This window comes from Callionymus lyra, chromosome 17, assembly GCF_982586985.1.
Source record: "Callionymus lyra chromosome 17, fCalLyr1.hap1.1, whole genome shotgun sequence".
NCBI lineage: Eukaryota > Metazoa > Chordata > Actinopteri > Syngnathiformes > Callionymidae > Callionymus > Callionymus lyra.
The window spans coordinates 24751158-24766866 of NC_141834.1; the positions used below are offsets into that span (position 1 = coordinate 24751158).

The 15709-nt window shown below is 34.1% G+C and overlaps 1 protein-coding gene across 1 annotated transcript in view; it reads left to right on the plus strand.

The window, feature by feature from the left end:
• cfap418 (cilia and flagella associated protein 418) overlaps positions 1-15709 on the plus strand; it is a 55904-nt gene that overhangs the window by 8303 nt on the left and 31892 nt on the right. The window lies entirely within an intron of this gene.

The following is a 15709-nucleotide window of genomic DNA, read 5'->3' on the forward strand; positions in this document are numbered from 1 at the left end:
TCGTGAATATGTTTAAATCATTGTTGGATTACTTTGACTCTCCTCGTGAATATGTTTAAATCATTGTTGGATTACTTTGACTCTCCTCGTAAATATGTTTAAATCATTGTTGGATTACTTTGACTCTCCTCGTGAATATGTTTAAATCATTGTTGGATTACTTTGACTCTCCACTTAAATATGTTTAAATCATTGTTGGATTACTTTGACTCTCCTCGTAAATATGTTTAAATCATTGTTGGATTACTTTGACTCTCCTTGTGAATATGTTTAAATCATTGTTGGATTACTTTGACTCTCCTCGTGAATATGTTTAAATCATTGTTGGATTACTTTGACTCTCCTCGTGAATATGTTTAAATCATTGTTGGATTACTTTGACTCTCCTCGTAAATATGTTTAAATCACTGTTGGATTACTTTGACTCTCCACGTAAATATGTTTAAATCATTGTTGGATTACTTTGACTCTCCTCGTAAATATGTTTAAATCATTGTTGGATTACTTTGACTCTCCTTGTGAATATGTTTAAATCATTGTTGGATTACTTTGACTCTCCTCGTGAATATGTTTAAATCATTGTTGGATTACTTTGACTCTCCTCGTAAATATGTTTAAATCACTGTTGGATTACTTTGACTCTCCTTGTGAATATGTTTAAATCATTGTTGGATTACTTTGACTCTCCTCGTAAATATGTTTAAATCATTGTTGGATTACTTTGACTCTCCTTGTGAATATGTTTAAATCATTGTTGGATTACTTTGACTCTCCTCGTAAATATGTTTAAATCATTGTTGGATTACTTTGACTCTCCTCGTAAATATGTTTAAATCATTGTTGGATTACTTTGACTCTCCTCGTGAATATGTTTAAATCATTGTTGGATTACTTTGACTCTCCACTTAAATATGTTTAAATCATTGTTGGATTACTTTGACTCTCCTCGTGAATATGTTTAAATCATTGTTGGATTACTTTGACTCTCCTCGTAAATATGTTTAAATCATTGTTGGATTACTTTGACCCTCCACTTAAATATGTTTAAATCATTGTTGGATTACTTTGACTCTCCTCGTAAATATGTTTAAATCACTGTTGGATTACTTTGACTCTCCACTTAAATATGTTTAAATCATTGTTGGATTACTTTGACTCTCCTTGTGAATATGTTTAAATCATTGTTGGATTACTTTGACTCTCCTCGTAAATATGTTTAAATCATTGTTGGATTACTTTGACTCTCCTCGTAAATATGTTTAAATCATTGTTGGATTACTTTGACCCTCCACTTAAATATGTTTAAATCATTGTTGGATTACTTTGACTCTCCTCGTGAATATGTTTAAATCATTGTTGGATTACTTTGACTCTCCTCGTGAATATGTTTAAATCATTGTTGGATTACTTTGACTCTCCTCGTAAATATGTTTAAATCATTGTTGGATTACTTTGACTCTCCTCGTAAATATGTTTAAATCATTGTTGGATTACTTTGACTCTCCTCGTAAATATGTTTAAATCATTGTTGGATTACTTTGACTCTCCTCGTGAATATGTTTAAATCATTGTTGGATTACTTTGACTCTCCTTGTGAATATGTTTAAATCATTGTTGGATTACTTTGACTCTCCACTTAAATATGTTTAAATCATTGTTGGATTACTTTGACTCTCCTCGTGAATATGTTTAAATCATTGTTGGATTACTTTGACTCTCCTCGTAAATATGTTTAAATCATTGTTGGATTACTTTGACTCTCCTTGTGAATATGTTTAAATCATTGTTGGATTACTTTGACTCTCCACTTAAATATGTTTAAATCATTGTTGGATTACTTTGACTCTCCTCGTGAATATGTTTAAATCATTGTTGGATTACTTTGACTCTCCACTTAAATATGTTTAAATCATTGTTGGATTACTTTGACTCTCCTCGTGAATATGTTTAAATCATTGTTGGATTACTTTGACTCTCCACTTAAATATGTTTAAATCATTGTTGGATTACTTTGACTCTCCTCGTGAATATGTTTAAATCATTGTTGGATTACTTTGACTCTCCTCGTGAATATGTTTAAATCATTGTTGGATTACTTTGACTCTCCTCGTAAATATGTTTAAATCATTGTTGGATTACTTTGACTCTCCTCGTAAATATGTTTAAATCATTGTTGGATTACTTTGACCCTCCACTTAAATATGTTTAAATCATTGTTGGATTACTTTGACTCTCCTCGTGAATATGTTTAAATCATTGTTGGATTACTTTGACTCTCCTCGTGAATATGTTTAAATCATTGTTGGATTACTTTGACTCTCCTCGTAAATATGTTTAAATCATTGTTGGATTACTTTGACTCTCCTCGTAAATATGTTTAAATCATTGTTGGATTACTTTGACTCTCCTCGTAAATATGTTTAAATCATTGTTGGATTACTTTGACTCTCCTCGTGAATATGTTTAAATCATTGTTGGATTACTTTGACTCTCCTTGTGAATATGTTTAAATCATTGTTGGATTACTTTGACTCTCCACTTAAATATGTTTAAATCATTGTTGGATTACTTTGACTCTCCTCGTGAATATGTTTAAATCATTGTTGGATTACTTTGACTCTCCTCGTAAATATGTTTAAATCATTGTTGGATTACTTTGACTCTCCTTGTGAATATGTTTAAATCATTGTTGGATTACTTTGACTCTCCACTTAAATATGTTTAAATCATTGTTGGATTACTTTGACTCTCCTCGTGAATATGTTTAAATCATTGTTGGATTACTTTGACTCTCCACTTAAATATGTTTAAATCATTGTTGGATTACTTTGACTCTCCTCGTGAATATGTTTAAATCATTGTTGGATTACTTTGACTCTCCACTTAAATATGTTTAAATCATTGTTGGATTACTTTGACTCTCCTCGTGAATATGTTTAAATCATTGTTGGATTACTTTGACTCTCCTCGTGAATATGTTTAAATCATTGTTGGATTACTTTGACTCTCCACTTAAATATGTTTAAATCATTGTTGGATTACTTTGACTCTCCACGTAAACATGTTTAAATCATTGTTGGATTACTTTGACTCTCCACTTAAATATGTTTAAATCATTGTTGGATTACTTTGACTCTCCTCGTAAATATGTTTAAATCATTGTTGGATTACTTTGACTCTCCTCGTAAATATGTTTAAATCATTGTTGGATTACTTTGACTCTCCACTTAAATATGTTTAAATCATTGTTGGATTACTTTGACTCTCCTCGTAAATATGTTTAAATCATTGTTGGATTACTTTGACTCTCCTCGTGAATATGTTTAAATCATTGTTGGATTACTTTGACTCTCCACTTAAATATGTTTAAATCATTGTTGGATTACTTTGACTCTCCTCGTGAATATGTTTAAATCATTGTTGGATTACTTTGACTCTCCTCGTAAATATGTTTAAATCATTGTTGGATTACTTTGACTCTCCTCGTGAATATGTTTAAATCATTGTTGGATTACTTTGACTCTCCTCGTAAATATGTTTAAATCATTGTTGGATTACTTTGACTCTCCTTGTGAATATGTTTAAATCATTGTTGGATTACTTTGACTCTCCTCGTAAATATGTTTAAATCATTGTTGGATTACTTTGACTCTCCTCGTGAATATGTTTAAATCATTGTTGGATTACTTTGACCCTCCACTTAAATATGTTTAAATCATTGTTGGATTACTTTGACTCTCCTCGTGAATATGTTTAAATCATTGTTGGATTACTTTGACTCTCCTTGTGAATATGTTTAAATCATTGTTGGATTACTTTGACTCTCCTCGTAAATATGTTTAAATCATTGTTGGATTACTTTGACTCTCCTCGTGAATATGTTTAAATCATTGTTGGATTACTTTGACTCTCCTCGTAAATATGTTTAAATCATTGTTGGATTACTTTGACTCTCCTCGTGAATATGTTTAAATCATTGTTGGATTACTTTGACTCTCCACTTAAATATGTTTAAATCATTGTTGGATTACTTTGACTCTCCTCGTGAATATGTTTAAATCATTGTTGGATTACTTTGACTCTCCACTTAAATATGTTTAAATCATTGTTGGATTACTTTGACTCTCCTCGTGAATATGTTTAAATCATTGTTGGATTACTTTGACTCTCCTCGTGAATATGTTTAAATCATTGTTGGATTACTTTGACTCTCCTCGTGAATATGTTTAAATCATTGTTGGATTACTTTGACTCTCCACTTAAATATGTTTAAATCATTGTTGGATTACTTTGACTCTCCTCGTAAATATGTTTAAATCATTGTTGGATTACTTTGACTCTCCTCGTAAATATGTTTAAATCATTGTTGGATTACTTTGACTCTCCACTTAAATATGTTTAAATCATTGTTGGATTACTTTGACTCTCCACTTAAATATGTTTAAATCATTGTTGGATTACTTTGACTCTCCTCGTGAATATGTTTAAATCATTGTTGGATTACTTTGACTCTCCTCGTAAATATGTTTAAATCATTGTTGGATTACTTTGACTCTCCACTTAAATATGTTTAAATCATTGTTGGATTACTTTGACTCTCCTCGTGAATATGTTTAAATCATTGTTGGATTACTTTGACTCTCCTCGTAAATATGTTTAAATCATTGTTGGATTACTTTGACTCTCCTCGTAAATATGTTTAAATCATTGTTGGATTACTTTGACTCTCCTCGTAAATATGTTTAAATCATTGTTGGATTACTTTGACTCTCCTCGTAAATATGTTTAAATCATTGTTGGATTACTTTGACTCTCCTCGTAAATATGTTTAAATCATTGTTGGATTACTTTGACTCTCCTCGTAAATATGTTTAAATCATTGTTGGATTACTTTGACTCTCCTCGTGAATATGTTTAAATCATTGTTGGATTACTTTGACTCTCCACTTAAATATGTTTAAATCATTGTTGGATTACTTACACTCTCCTCGTAAATATGTTTAAATCATTGTTGGATTACTTTGACTCTCCTCGTGAATATGTTTAAATCATTGTTGGATTACTTTGACTCTCCTCGTAAATATGTTTAAATCATTGTTGGATTACTTTGACTCTCCACTTAAATATGTTTAAATCATTGTTGGATTACTTTGACTCTCCACTTAAATATGTTTAAATCATTGTTGGATTACTTTGACTCTCCTCGTAAATATGTTTAAATCATTGTTGGATTACTTTGACTCTCCTCGTGAATATGTTTAAATCATTGTTGGATTACTTTGACTCTCCACTTAAATATGTTTAAATCATTGTTGGATTACTTTGACTCTCCTCGTGAATATGTTTAAATCATTGTTGGATTACTTTGACTCTCCTCGTGAATATGTTTAAATCATTGTTGGATTACTTTGACTCTCCTCGTGAATATGTTTAAATCATTGTTGGATTACTTTGACTCTCCACTTAAATATGTTTAAATCATTGTTGGATTACTTTGACTCTCCTCGTAAATATGTTTAAATCATTGTTGGATTACTTTGACTCTCCTCGTAAATATGTTTAAATCATTGTTGGATTACTTTGACTCTCCACTTAAATATGTTTAAATCATTGTTGGATTACTTTGACTCTCCACTTAAATATGTTTAAATCATTGTTGGATTACTTTGACTCTCCTCGTGAATATGTTTAAATCATTGTTGGATTACTTTGACTCTCCTCGTAAATATGTTTAAATCATTGTTGGATTACTTTGACTCTCCACTTAAATATGTTTAAATCATTGTTGGATTACTTTGACTCTCCTCGTGAATATGTTTAAATCATTGTTGGATTACTTTGACTCTCCTCGTAAATATGTTTAAATCATTGTTGGATTACTTTGACTCTCCTCGTAAATATGTTTAAATCATTGTTGGATTACTTTGACTCTCCTCGTAAATATGTTTAAATCATTGTTGGATTACTTTGACTCTCCTCGTAAATATGTTTAAATCATTGTTGGATTACTTTGACTCTCCTCGTAAATATGTTTAAATCATTGTTGGATTACTTTGACTCTCCTCGTAAATATGTTTAAATCATTGTTGGATTACTTTGACTCTCCTCGTGAATATGTTTAAATCATTGTTGGATTACTTTGACTCTCCACTTAAATATGTTTAAATCATTGTTGGATTACTTACACTCTCCTCGTAAATATGTTTAAATCATTGTTGGATTACTTTGACTCTCCTCGTGAATATGTTTAAATCATTGTTGGATTACTTTGACTCTCCTCGTAAATATGTTTAAATCATTGTTGGATTACTTTGACTCTCCACTTAAATATGTTTAAATCATTGTTGGATTACTTTGACTCTCCTCGTGAATATGTTTAAATCATTGTTGGATTACTTTGACTCTCCTCGTAAATATGTTTAAATCATTGTTGGATTACTTTGACTCTCCTCGTAAATATGTTTAAATCATTGTTGGATTACTTTGACTCTCCTCGTAAATATGTTTAAATCATTGTTGGATTACTTTGACTCTCCTCGTAAATATGTTTAAATCATTGTTGGATTACTTTGACTCTCCTCGTAAATATGTTTAAATCATTGTTGGATTACTTTGACTCTCCTCGTAAATATGTTTAAATCATTGTTGGATTACTTTGACTCTCCTCGTGAATATGTTTAAATCATTGTTGGATTACTTTGACTCTCCTCGTAAATATGTTTAAATCATTGTTGGATTACTTTGACTCTCCACGTAAATATGTTTAAATCATTGTTGGATTACTTTGACTCTCCTCGTAAATATGTTTAAATCATTGTTGGATTACTTTGACTCTCCTCGTAAATATGTTTAAATCATTGTTGGATTACTTTGACTCTCCACTTAAATATGTTTAAATCATTTTTGGATTACTTTGACTCTCCACTTAAATATGTTTAAATCATTGTTGGATTACTTTGACTCTCCACTTAAATATGTTTAAATCATTGTTGGATTACTTTGACTCTCCACTTAAATATGTTTAAATCATTGTTGGATTACTTTGACTCTCCTCGTGAATATGTTTAAATCATTGTTGGATTACTTTGACTCTCCTTGTGAATATTCAATTCAATTCAATTCAATTTTATTTCAAGTGTCTTATCATAACAAAGTTATCTCAAGACACTATACAGTTGAAATAAGACTACAGTTGATTAAGGAAAAATAGATCCAGCAATTCAACAAAGAGCAAGAAACAAAACACTGTACAGTGAGCAATGATGAGGAAAAACTTCCTTTTAGAAGCAGAAACCTCGAGCGGAACCAGACTCATTGTTGATGGCCTGCCGCTTTGACCGGCTGGGAGGAAGGATGGGGGGGTAGACAGATGGATAAGGAGAGGAGTGAGGGAGGATATAGTGAGAGAAAAGAGGAGAGTGTAGGAGGGTCCATGGGGGTGCTGGAGAGAACTCGGGATCTGATGACGTGGTGAAGATCCTGGATCAGCAGCAGCTCTGGAGGTGGATCCCTGGGGCTCCGGGAGAGAAATAAAAAGGTGTGGGTTTGGGACAAATGTAGACAATACACAGGTATACAGACTCCGGTGACGGGTGAAGATATATAGAGGGGAGAGGGGGGGGGGGTTGAAATAGCCAGGCCAGAGGGCACATACCTAGCACAGCAGATCCAGACACAGGTGCCCAAGCCGCGGCAGGAACCCGCGGGAGACCAGGACCCGGCAGGCGAGATAACCACCAGAGCCGACCCCAAACACCAGCGAGAAGGCAGACCACCACCGGGGGCGCGAGAGGGCGAGCACAGGCGAGGACGACCGAGGAAGCAGAGAGGGGGAGGCACCAGGCGCAGGCACCGGGGCAGAGGGGCAGCCAGAAGAACCAGTCAGGGGATAGAGCCCCGGGGCCAGGCCGGGCGACGGAGGACCCCCAGACCGTCAGGCCGCCACCAAGTCCATAGCAGGGGAACGAGTCAAGGAGATGGGGACCCACCACAGCAGCGGTGGCGGAACCCCCCCCCCAATACCCTGCGGACACGGCCAGTAGCCGGGTTGAATGCCACCGCATGAGCCCGGGGGAGCAATGGCCAGGCACCGGCCCAGGTCCCCCGGGTCGCTGGGGGGGCCACGGTTGTGCGGGCAGGGCGGGGGCAATGGGGCCGCAGCCGTCCGGGAACGGCCCCCAGTCTTTGAACTGTAGACCGTCCCCAACAGCCGCAGCCCACCTCCCCATGAGGGAAGTTTGGGGGGCCAGCAGTATTCGATGGGCAGTCCACGGTCTCTAAGGTGCCGAGGCCCCGCCCATCACACGTACTGACCCCCAGCCACCGCCCCCACCCACCATGCATCACCCAGGGGGACAGCAGCACTTGCATGGGCGGTATATGGTCACTACGGTAACATGGGTCCGCCCAATGCCTCCGCCGTCCCCCCAACGTGGCCCCGCCCAGTGTGGCCCCCCCCACCCGGGAAGCCCCCGAAAGACCGACCAGCCCGGCCACGAACCCCCAGGACCAAGGGCGACAAACCCCCCGACCACGGCACATGCCACACAGGGCGGGTAGAGGACCACAGCCACCGCTGCAGCAGACACCCACCCCAAGACCAGGCGAAGCCATCGGGGCCGGAAGGTCATCCAGAACACCCGGCCAGCCCCAGCCCCAGCACGGCCCCCAGCGCAACCCCCCATCCACCACCCCAGCCACCCCCACCAGCACCCGCCCCCACGCACCATCAAAAACCCCCCGGAAGCGGGCCACCCCCCCCCCGGCGCACAGGGCCATCGCGGCACCAGCGGTGACCACCACCAGGCCCAAGGGACCCACAGGCCCCACCCGCCAGACCCCCACACCCGAACCGGCCAAGCCAGAACGGCCCCGTTTAAATCATTGTTGGATTACTTTGACTCTCCTCGTGAATATGTTAAAATCATTGTTGGATTACTTTGACTCTCCTCGTGAATATGTTTAAATCATTGTTGGATTACTTTGACTCTCCACTTAAATATGTTTAAATCATTGTTGGATTACTTTGACTCTCCTCGTAAATATGTTTAAATCATTGTTGGATTACTTTGACTCTCCACTTAAATATGTTTAAATCATTGTTGGATTACTTTGACTCTCCACTTAAATATGTTTAAATCATTGTTGGATTACTTTGACTCTCCTCGTGAATATGTTTAAATCATTGTTGGATTACTTTGACTCTCCACTTAAATATGTTTAAATCATTGTTGGATTACTTTGACTCTCCACTTAAATATGTTTAAATCATTGTTGGATTACTTTGACTCTCCTCGTAAATATGTTTAAATCATTGTTGGATTACTTTGACTCTCCTCGTGAATATGTTTAAATCATTGTTGGATTACTTTGACTCTCCTCGTGAATATGTTTAAATCATTGTTGGATTACTTTGACTCTCCTCGTGAATATGTTTAAATCATTGTTGGATTACTTTGACTCTCCTCGTAAATATGTTTAAATCATTGTTGGATTACTTTGACTCTCCTCGTAAATATGTTTAAATCATTGTTGGATTACTTTGACTCTCCACGTAAATATGTTTAAATCATTGTTGGATTACTTTGACTCTCCTCGTGAATATGTTTAAATCATTGTTGGATTACTTTGACTCTCCTCGTGAATATGTTTAAATCATTGTTGGATTACTTTGACTCTCCTCGTAAATATGTTTAAATCATTGTTGGATTACTTTGACTCTCCTTGTGAATATGTTTAAATCATTGTTGGATTACTTTGACTCTCCTCGTAAATATGTTTAAATCATTGTTGGATTACTTTGACTCTCCTCGTAAATATGTTTAAATCATTGTTGGATTACTTTGACTCTCCACGTAAACATGTTTAAATCATTGTTGGATTACTTTGACTCTCCTCGTGAATATGTTTAAATCATTGTTGGATTACTTTGACTCTCCACTTAAATATGTTTAAATCATTGTTGGATTACTTTGACTCTCCACTTAAATATGTTTAAATCATTGTTGGATTACTTTGACTCTCCACTTAAATATGTTTAAATCATTGTTGGATTACTTTGACTCTCCACGTAAACATGTTTAAATCATTGTTGGATTACTTTGACTCTCCACTTAAATATGTTTAAATCATTGTTGGATTACTTTGACTCTCCACTTAAACATGTTTAAATCATTGTTGGATTACTTTGACTCTCCACTTAAATATGTTTAAATCATTGTTGGATTACTTTGACTCTCCACTTAAATATGTTTAAATCATTGTTGGATTACTTTGACTCTCCACTTAAATATGTTTAAATCATTGTTGGATTACTTTGACTCTCCTCGTGAATATGTTTAAATCATTGTTGGATTACTTTGACTCTCCACTTAAATATGTTTAAATCATTGTTGGATTACTTTGACTCTCCACTTAAATATGTTTAAATCATTGTTGGATTACTTTGACTCTCCTCGTAAATATGTTTAAATCATTGTTGGATTACTTTGACTCTCCTCGTGAATATGTTTAAATCATTGTTGGATTACTTTGACTCTCCTCGTGAATATGTTAAAATCATTGTTGGATTACTTTGACTCTCCTCGTGAATATGTTTAAATCATTGTTGGATTACTTTGACTCTCCACTTAAATATGTTTAAATCATTGTTGGATTACTTTGACTCTCCTCGTAAATATGTTTAAATCATTGTTGGATTACTTTGACTCTCCACTTAAATATGTTTAAATCATTGTTGGATTACTTTGACTCTCCACTTAAATATGTTTAAATCATTGTTGGATTACTTTGACTCTCCTCGTGAATATGTTTAAATCATTGTTGGATTACTTTGACTCTCCACTTAAATATGTTTAAATCATTGTTGGAATACTTTGACTCTCCACTTAAATATGTTTAAATCATTGTTGGATTACTTTGACTCTCCTCGTAAATATGTTTAAATCATTGTTGGATTACTTTGACTCTCCTCGTGAATATGTTTAAATCATTGTTGGATTACTTTGACTCTCCTCGTGAATATGTTTAAATCATTGTTGGATTACTTTGACTCTCCTCGTGAATATGTTTAAATCATTGTTGGATTACTTTGACTCTCCTCGTAAATATGTTTAAATCATTGTTGGATTACTTTGACTCTCCACGTAAATATGTTTAAATCATTGTTGGATTACTTTGACTCTCCTCGTGAATATGTTTAAATCATTGTTGGATTACTTTGACTCTCCTCGTGAATATGTTTAAATCATTGTTGGATTACTTTGACTCTCCTCGTAAATATGTTTAAATCATTGTTGGATTACTTTGACTCTCCTTGTGAATATGTTTAAATCATTGTTGGATTACTTTGACTCTCCTCGTAAATATGTTTAAATCATTGTTGGATTACTTTGACTCTCCTCGTAAATATGTTTAAATCATTGTTGGATTACTTTGACTCTCCACGTAAACATGTTTAAATCATTGTTGGATTACTTTGACTCTCCTCGTGAATATGTTTAAATCATTGTTGGATTACTTTGACTCTCCACTTAAATATGTTTAAATCATTGTTGGATTACTTTGACTCTCCACTTAAATATGTTTAAATCATTGTTGGATTACTTTGACTCTCCACTTAAATATGTTTAAATCATTGTTGGATTACTTTGACTCTCCACGTAAACATGTTTAAATCATTGTTGGATTACTTTGACTCTCCACTTAAATATGTTTAAATCATTGTTGGATTACTTTGACTCTCCACTTAAACATGTTTAAATCATTGTTGGATTACTTTGACTCTCCACTTAAATATGTTTAAATCATTGTTGGATTACTTTGACTCTCCACTTAAATATGTTTAAATCATTGTTGGATTACTTTGACTCTCCACTTAAATATGTTTAAATCATTGTTGGATTACTTTGACTCTCCTCGTGAATATGTTTAAATCATTGTTGGATTACTTTGACTCTCCACTTAAATATGTTTAAATCATTGTTGGATTACTTTGACTCTCCACTTAAATATGTTTAAATCATTGTTGGATTACTTTGACTCTCCTCGTAAATATGTTTAAATCATTGTTGGATTACTTTGACTCTCCTCGTGAATATGTTTAAATCATTGTTGGATTACTTTGACTCTCCTCGTGAATATGTTAAAATCATTGTTGGATTACTTTGACTCTCCTCGTGAATATGTTTAAATCATTGTTGGATTACTTTGACTCTCCACTTAAACATGTTTAAATCATTGTTGGATTACTTTGACTCTCCACTTAAATATGTTTAAATCATTGTTGGATTACTTTGACTCTCCTCGTAAATATGTTTAAATCATTGTTGGATTACTTTGACTCTCCACTTAAATATGTTTAAATCATTGTTGGATTACTTTGACTCTCCACTTAAATATGTTTAAATCATTGTTGGATTACTTTGACTCTCCTCGTAAATATGTTTAAATCATTGTTGGATTACTTTGACTCTCCTCGTAAATATGTTTAAATCATTGTTGGATTACTTTGACTCTCCACTTAAATATGTTTAAATCATTGTTGGATTACTTTGACTCTCCTCGTGAATATGTTTAAATCATTGTTGGATTACTTTGACTCTCCACTTAAATATGTTTAAATCATTGTTGGATTACTTTGACTCTCCACTTAAATATGTTTAAATCATTGTTGGATTACTTTGACTCTCCTCGTAAATATGTTTAAATCATTGTTGGATTACTTTGACTCTCCTCGTGAATATGTTTAAATCATTGTTGGATTACTTTGACTCTCCTCGTGAATATGTTTAAATCATTGTTGGATTACTTTGACTCTCCTCGTGAATATGTTTAAATCATTGTTGGATTACTTTGACTCTCCTCGTAAATATGTTTAAATCATTGTTGGATTACTTTGACTCTCCTCGTAAATATGTTTAAATCATTGTTGGATTACTTTGACTCTCCACGTAAATATGTTTAAATCATTGTTGGATTACTTTGACTCTCCTCGTGAATATGTTTAAATCATTGTTGGATTACTTTGACTCTCCTCGTGAATATGTTTAAATCATTGTTGGATTACTTTGACTCTCCTCGTGAATATGTTTAAATCATTGTTGGATTACTTTGACTCTCCTCGTAAATATGTTTAAATCATTGTTGGATTACTTTGACTCTCCTCGTGAATATGTTTAAATCATTGTTGGATTACTTTGACTCTCCTCATGAATATGTTTAAATCATTGTTGGATTACTTTGACTCTCCTCGTAAATATGTTTAAATCATTGTTGGATTACTTTGACTCTCCACGTAAACATGTTTAAATCATTGTTGGATTACTTTGACTCTCCTCGTGAATATGTTTAAATCATTGTTGGATTACTTTGACTCTCCACTTAAATATGTTTAAATCATTGTTGGATTACTTTGACTCTCCACTTAAATATGTTTAAATCATTGTTGGATTACTTTGACTCTCCACTTAAATATGTTTAAATCATTGTTGGATTACTTTGACTCTCCACTTAAATATGTTTAAATCATTGTTGGATTACTTTGACTCTCCTCGTAAATATGTTTAAATCATTGTTGGATTACTTTGACTCTCCACGTAAAAATGTTTAAATCATTGTTGGATTACTTTGACTCTCCACTTAAATATGTTTAAATCATTGTTGGATTACTTTGACTCTCCACTTAAACATGTTTAAATCATTGTTGGATTACTTTGACTCTCCACTTAAATATGTTTAAATCATTGTTGGATTACTTTGACTCTCCTCGTGAATATGTTTAAATCATTGTTGGATTACTTTGACTCTCCTCGTGAATATGTTTAAATCATTGTTGGATTACTTTGACTCTCCTCGTAAATATGTTTAAATCATTGTTGGATTACTTTGACTCTCCTCGTGAATATGTTTAAATCATTGTTGGATTACTTTGACTCTCCTCATGAATATGTTTAAATCATTGTTGGATTACTTTGACTCTCCTCGTAAATATGTTTAAATCATTGTTGGATTACTTTGACTCTCCTCGTAAATATGTTTAAATCATTGTTGGATTACTTTGACTCTCCACGTAAACATGTTTAAATCATTGTTGGATTACTTTGACTCTCCTCGTGAATATGTTTAAATCATTGTTGGATTACTTTGACTCTCCACGTAAACATGTTTAAATCATTGTTGGATTACTTTGACTCTCCACTTAAATATGTTTAAATCATTGTTGGATTACTTTGACTCTCCTCGTGAATATGTTCAAATCATTGTTGGATTACTTTGACTCTCCACTTAAATATGTTTAAATCATTGTTGGATTACTTTGACTCTCCTCGTAAATATGTTTAAATCATTGTTGGATTACTTTGACTCTCCACGTAAATATGTTTAAATCATTGTTGGATTACTTTGACTCTCCTCGTGAATATGTTTAAATCATTGTTGGATTACTTTGACTCTCCTCGTAAATATGTTTAAATCGTTGTTGGATTACTTTGACTCTCCACTTAAATATGTTTAAATCATTGTTGGATTACTTTGACTCTCCTCGTGAATATGTTTAAATCATTGTTGGATTACTTTGACTCTCCTCGTGAATATGTTTAAATCATTGTTGGATTACTTTGACTCTCCTCGTGAATATGTTTAAATCATTGTTGGATTACTTTGACTCTCCACTTAAATATGTTTAAATCATTGTTGGATTACTTTGACTCTCCTCGTGAATATGTTTAAATCATTGTTGGATTACTTTGACTCTCCTCGTAAATATGTTTAAATCATTGTTGGATTACTTTGACTCTCCTCGTGAATATGTTTAAATCATTGTTGGATTACTTTGACTCTCCTCGTGAATATGTTTAAATCATTGTTGGATTACTTTGACTCTCCACGTAAACATGTTTAAATCATTGTTGGATTACTTTGACTCTCCACTTAAATATGTTTAAATCATTGTTGGATTACTTTGACTCTCCTCGTGAATATGTTCAAATCATTGTTGGATTACTTTGACTCTCCACTTAAATATGTTTAAATCATTGTTGGATTACTTTGACTCTCCTCGTAAATATGTTTAAATCATTGTTGGATTACTTTGACTCTCCACGTAAATATGTTTAAATCATTGTTGGATTACTTTGACTCTCCTCGTGAATATGTTTAAATCATTGTTGGATTACTTTGACTCTCCTCGTAAATATGTTTAAATCGTTGTTGGATTACTTTGACTCTCCACTTAAATATGTTTAAATCATTGTTGGATTACTTTGACTCTCCTCGTGAATATGTTTAAATCATTGTTGGATTACTTTGACTCTCCTCGTGAATATGTTTAAATCATTGTTGGATTACTTTGACTCTCCTCGTGAATATGTTTAAATCATTGTTGGATTACTTTGACTCTCCACTTAAATATGTTTAAATCATTGTTGGATTACTTTGACTCTCCTCGTGAATATGTTTAAATCATTGTTGGATTACTTTGACTCTCCACTTAAATATGTTTAAATCATTGTTGGATTACTTTGACTCTCCACTTAAACATGTTTAAATCATTGTTGGATTACTTTGACTCTCCACTTAAATATGTTTAAATCATTGTTGGATTACTTTGACTCTCCTCGTAAATATGTTTAAATCATTGTTGGATTACTTTGACTCTCCTCGTAAATATGTTTAAATCATTGTTGGATTACTTTGACTCTCCTCGTAAATA